Raw genomic sequence first — 6,090 nt, 5'->3', positions numbered from 1 at the left:
AGTCCAGTCTATGTTTGGTTTTAGATCTTTTGCAAAAAAATGAAGTATAAAATATTATATTATAAAAAATATTGATATTTTCATGTTTCTCAGATAATCTTAATTGACAATATAAACCTGTTTTCCTCCAGTTTTTTCAAGTAGTATTTATTTAACCAAACCTTTAATTGGCAGCAAACATATTTAACTTAGATTTACTTGTTTGCTTGTGTTGTTATATCTGAAAGTCAACTTACAACAACCTGTTCAGCTGTGTCACTCTCATCCACACTGGCTATTTTGCTGGCTTTTATACGGGAAGTTGACATCCCCATTCTACAGCCTTGATTGGCTGAATTAGAGTTGATGTGCAAGTTTAGAATTTGAGAGTGAAAGCAGCTCCCAATAGTGTTTTTTGAATGTTAGTGGAGAGAGCGAGCCTTAGCTGTTGTTGGGATCAAGCCTATGATGTTTTAGTTACAGGTACATGATCATTGGGAGCCCTTTTTCTGCACATTTAAGTGCCCAAAGGTCACTGACATTGTAACTAATCTGAGATAGTCTAGTATGTCCTCTTGAGTGTACTAGATTGCCGAATTATTAAAATAGGAATACTGCACTGTCAGAAATTAGACCAGGACCAATTTTATGTATTCTGACTGGATATTATTTAGGAAGAATTGAGAGAGAAGCTTGAGGTTTATCTTGCTGGAGGAAAAACCAAAAGGTTATTCATGGAAGATATGCTGGTATGTATTTTCTTGCCTCTTTTTACTCCTGTCAACCAAAGTCTGGATTACAGTAGTGCTGTACTGTACTACCACCTGCTGGTGCTTATCCTACATGTGTACACAACAAAATGAAGGGTTGAGTTTCTGGCGAGTGAGAGGGGAATTCTCTAATGTTGAACTTTTATTAAAGCAGTATTTCACTATATGGCAGGATATTTTCTCTTCTAACCACACACATACACATGCATTCATAAGTATTCAAGAGACCTCCAACATTTGCTGCCGTGGGGATCTGCTTTCCCAACTGTGATTCAGTCCTTTTATTCTGGAGACGTAAGCTGCGTTTCCATTTGTAGGTCAAAAGAAAAGAAAAGGCAAAATTACTTTATTAAAAGTGACTCCCCTGATAGAGAATAAAACAGTACAATCTCCGTCTACTTTCCTGAAGTTTCATTGCATTACGGTGACTTTTAGACTGTTCACCTTTAAGTATTCAAAGACTTTTCAAGTTTTTCAGATATAACTAAATGACTATGGTGCCTCTGGGTGGCCAACTGTAACCTCTAAAACTAAAATCTTTCAGCAAATAATCATCGCTACTATTTCTTATGTTGTAACTCCCCTAGGAAATAACCAATTTTTATATTTTGTGAAATTACCTTTTGCTGCTAATTGTTAGGTGGAAGTGTAATGCCAATGAGTAATGTACCCAGAATTACAATACAAAACATTTGATTATCTCCGATGGCCTCCTCCGTAAAAAGTACCGTGCATTTTTGGACTGCTGGGCTTAATCCAACAAACAAGCAATATTTGCCCAATTAAGGAAGCAAATTGGAGGGGCATGAGGAAAATTAGTCAAAAGGTCTCAATCAGTCAGCATACTTTTCAATCAAAGGCCAAACAGAAACATCATACAGCTGCAGATTACATTGACCTTTTCACTGTCAAAACTGTCTTTCCAAAAGAATAGTTAATTTTTGTTCAGTACTGGCTGATTGTCACTGACTTTATTTTATATTTTACATTACTGACATATGATAGAAAACAAGAATATTAAATGCCCTCATTGTGCCATTGTGCAGAGTGAAGAGCTGTGTCACTTCTTTTGGTGGCCGGTCCGAACACTCCCCTGGTGGGACAGAGCTGGATGATACCAACCACTGCCAAACTGCCTTTGAGCAAGGTACTTGTTGCACTGCACTTCTTCTGGACGCAAGTTCAGTTTGAAGCAGGACGCTGCTGAAAAGGAAAAAGGTAGACTTGAAAAGATGACAGATGAAAAAGCCTTTTTCTGTTTGGTCACAGCATATGAATCACTGTCATTGACACTGGACCAAAGAAAACATCTCTGCAATTGATTTCTTTTGATTCAGTTGCCATTTTCTGCCTGTTTTGTTCTCCCAGTAAGCTGCTCTTCTGCCTGAAGGGGTACTTGCATGTCTGTGACACTTCGCAGTCATTCACAACCTAAATCAGGGCCATTGGACAAGTTAAACAACACTGCCATCCGCTGCCTTTGACGGGCACATACACTGCTGGTGGTCACTGACACTAAGAGGAATAATAATGGAGGCTGCCTATAGCTATTTTTTTTTTTTTACCTTTATTTATGCAAAGTTTGTCCTTTTCCTGCTACACATGAACAGTTTGACACATTCAAGTTCAGCTGGAGCGTACTGAAGCATTTACTGTAGCTACAAGTGTTTGACTCAAAGGCACCTTAGCAGTAATTGTTGAGGGAAAGTTTTAAGAGCAGCTTCACAACTCAACTTATGCAACATGAGTGGATGAATATCTGCCTGAAGTGGATAAAAAGCAGCAACAGTGATGAGTAAAGATAATTTCATCCCATGATTTTTGAATCTGGGGTCAGTCTGTGACGACGAGATGAAATGAGACATAATTTATGTGTGTTGACACTTGCACACCTGAATATTGCTTATTGTGTGCCTCAACTATATACGTTCTCCACTCCATCTCTGAGGTCATATTTTCTTTACATTCACAAGAAAATAGAATAGATTTATTTGATAGAAAGAGCCTTTGCATGCCAAAGGATTGATTAACCTCAAATCTAATGGTATCAAGCAAAGCAGTTCGATTAAGTTTGACCTGCCGATGTTTTAAAATATACATCTCAGATATTTCTGCTATCACCCCAATATAAGGGAGGTGAATGTGATTTTCTTCGCCGGTGCTCAAAGAAGTGAAAAATTGCTTTTGAAGTTTTCATTGTAAACTTTTCTACCAAAGAAATAGTCTCACTGAAATCTGTTCATATTGAGGTCTGTGGATTATTCACACATCAGAATATTGTTTCTGGAGAAATAAAACCTCAGCAACCCAGTAGGACCCATACAATGGACGAGGCTTGATAGTTATGCTCGATACCACTGTGAAAATGTCTTTTGGGGTTTGGGTGTGCTGACCCTTTTAGATGAAAGATTAATAGTAGCTTTAGTAGGTAGCACAAGTGACCTCAATCCTTAAACAACTAAGCAAAGCCCTACATGTCACTTTACTGCTTCTCTGACAGCTCTTGCATTATGATTCAATATTAATACTATTAGATAGTGTAGCACCACTTAATTTAATGTGTACCAGAATCTTACAGAGTGAGGAAAACCTTTAATCAATAATTGATTCAAGGGCCTCCACTTTTACTTTCAGGGATCTGTGTGTATAGATGTGTATGAAAGATGATTATCTTTTATATCATATAGCAGCATGGTGGTGCAGTGGTTGGCACTGTTGCCTCACAGCAGGAAAGTTTTGGGTTCAAATCCACCGGCCAACACTTTGTTTGTTTTTTTAACCTTTCTGCGTGGGATTTGCATGTTCTCCCCGTGCTTGCGTTGGCTTTCTCTGGGTCCAGTCCACAGTCCGAAGACATGCAGGTTAATTGGTGACTCTATGTGTGATGATGAGTGTACCCCGTCAGCTGGGATTGGCTCCACCCCCAGAGTGACTCTTAAGGATAACATAGACAATGCATGAATAGATGGATTTTAATGTTCGATTCTGTGTTCATTTACTGTTTTTAGATTTTTTAAAATCAGAATGACCTGCACAGTGACAGACACTGATAACTGAGCGAGCTTCACCACTTATACATCTTACTGATACATACTTACACTTACATCTTGTTTTGAGGGGGCTGATCATTGCATGGGTGAGGTGCATTTTTTGTGTCTGCTTATCACTCAACACATCTTGACAAGTGTAACAAAAGGAGTTATTTGTAGATAATCCTGTGGCACCAATCAGCTTGTTGAGTGAGTGAGCAAGAGGGAACGCTGAACACACACAGACAAGCAAAGAAGAAGTATTGTTTCAATTAAATATAGTCAAGAGTCTGCTGAGGGAAATGCTTTTCCTTTTATTTAAAAATTCCAACCATACCATCTCGCCTGTTCAGTGGCTAACAAACTGTAAACTGGGCAGGTGCCAGCGTGAATTTGTGTGGTAAAACTAAACATACAGCCGAATGCTGCAGGGAATCAGTATTCATGTTTTTCCTGCAGCAAACCAAAGGGAATGAGGTTGTTCAAAGCAAGTTTCTCTGTGCACTGCACTTCATCCAGGCTCTGTGGCTGTCAGGGTTAAGAGGCGAGTTTCAAAGGAGGACACCAAAGCACTTTGATTTGGAGATGAAACTGCCATTTATTAAGGCCAAGACTCTCATTCGCCTCAGTCAAAGTCTGTTTTATCCACTGAAGTCTCTGTGTCTCTGTGTCCTTTTTATAAAATGTTCAACACCGCACATACTCATAGGAGCACAGTCTGAACCCATGTGTACTGTGTTGTTAAATGTGCCGTGTGCTGAATTTCAACATCAAGGAATCATTTTTGCATTCATTTCGATTCATTAATTTCATGACTGTAGTCAGGCAGCATCGACCGGCCTCATTTTACAGATATGGCAGGTAAATCAGCTGAATTGATACATCTGGTGAATTAATATGGTTGTGCGTCTCAAAACAGTTCTTAAAGAATCTCTTTCATAGAGAAATACTATAGAGGAGGGTGACCAACACCAACAGGCAGCAGTCATGAGGAACATAACAACACTAGGAACACCAACCATAGTCACTTGTTATGACCACATTTTAAAAGTGATTTATAATTTAAGGAAACAAATAATCAAAATTACTATAATTTGGACTTTATTTTATGTTTCTTTAATCAGAAATTTCCATGAAAAGACAAAAAGAAACAACACATTCGTCCTTCTTTGCAGCCCTGTATCCTAAACATGATGTTTATTTAAATTCTATTTTATTTACAACTAATTTGCAACAGCAAATACATCATGAGGGAAGCGTAACGCCAACCTAATTATGGTTTCCATTAACATTATGAGAAAATGTTGTTAATTAACATACCTGGCAAGACGTGAAAATGTTGATACTGAACGTATCAGTAAAAAGCTCATTGATGTGTTTTATGGGTATGTTTAGGCTCTGCCAGCATTTGATTAATTTTAGGGAATGATAGTCTGTTTTAATCAATTCAGACAAAGTCAGCAGTGGCTTGAGAGTTTCCTCCTGATGACACCAATGGTGTGTGAATGTGGATGTAGCTTTAAAGCGAGTGGTCCAAAAGACATGTACAGACAGAATAAGGGTTGGTGTTGCAATACAGTCACTTCTGTCTGTGACAGTCAAGTCCTAAATTCAACACTTTTACTAATGAGCTAAACCTTTAAAAATTACTCACAAATATGTAGTTTTATTTTTGAATATAGGCTACCCCAGCAATTTCCTAAAATAGGTGGCCGCTGTAATTTTTTTGCAACAAAAAGCTTACAAACTTTACTGATTTATTTCCTTTATTTATTTAACTATGCAACCATATTTTCAACTTGACCAACCCCCACCATCTATAATTTGTGCATAACTGTAGAATATAAATACTTCTCGGGTGCTGAAAACTTCTTACTTCACAGAAACATTATCAATGATACGACCTGAGTGTCCTCACTGGTAAGCATGAAGGGGATGAGAAGGGTTTAGGGGGGCAAGAACTGACTTACAGAAGCACTTTCATGAAAGAAAAGATAGTCAGATCACACTGGTTTTGTATCATGAATCTTTTAATCATGTCCTGAAACAAAATAGACTTAGTGTGCAGTGAAGAAATAGAGTAAATAAATAAATATAGTTTCTCAAAGATACACAATTTGCTTGATGCTCAGGGTTTTATTTTTGGGACTTATACTTGAAAGGAGCAGAATACAGGCAGGCCTCAATGCCGGACATCCAATCAAAGGGTCTGACTGGATGAAAACCACTATGGGAAAAGAAAAAACATTGCAGCTACAAGAAGGGAGAAAAAAAAACCACAATCACATCTTCACAGCAAGTAAATGGTCTGG

The sequence above is a fragment of the Pempheris klunzingeri genome, chromosome 5 (genome assembly GCF_042242105.1).
Source record: "Pempheris klunzingeri isolate RE-2024b chromosome 5, fPemKlu1.hap1, whole genome shotgun sequence".
Lineage (NCBI taxonomy): Eukaryota > Metazoa > Chordata > Actinopteri > Acropomatiformes > Pempheridae > Pempheris > Pempheris klunzingeri.
The sequence above is the reverse complement of the archived record's forward strand: the minus strand, read 5'-3'. Positions refer to the sequence as shown.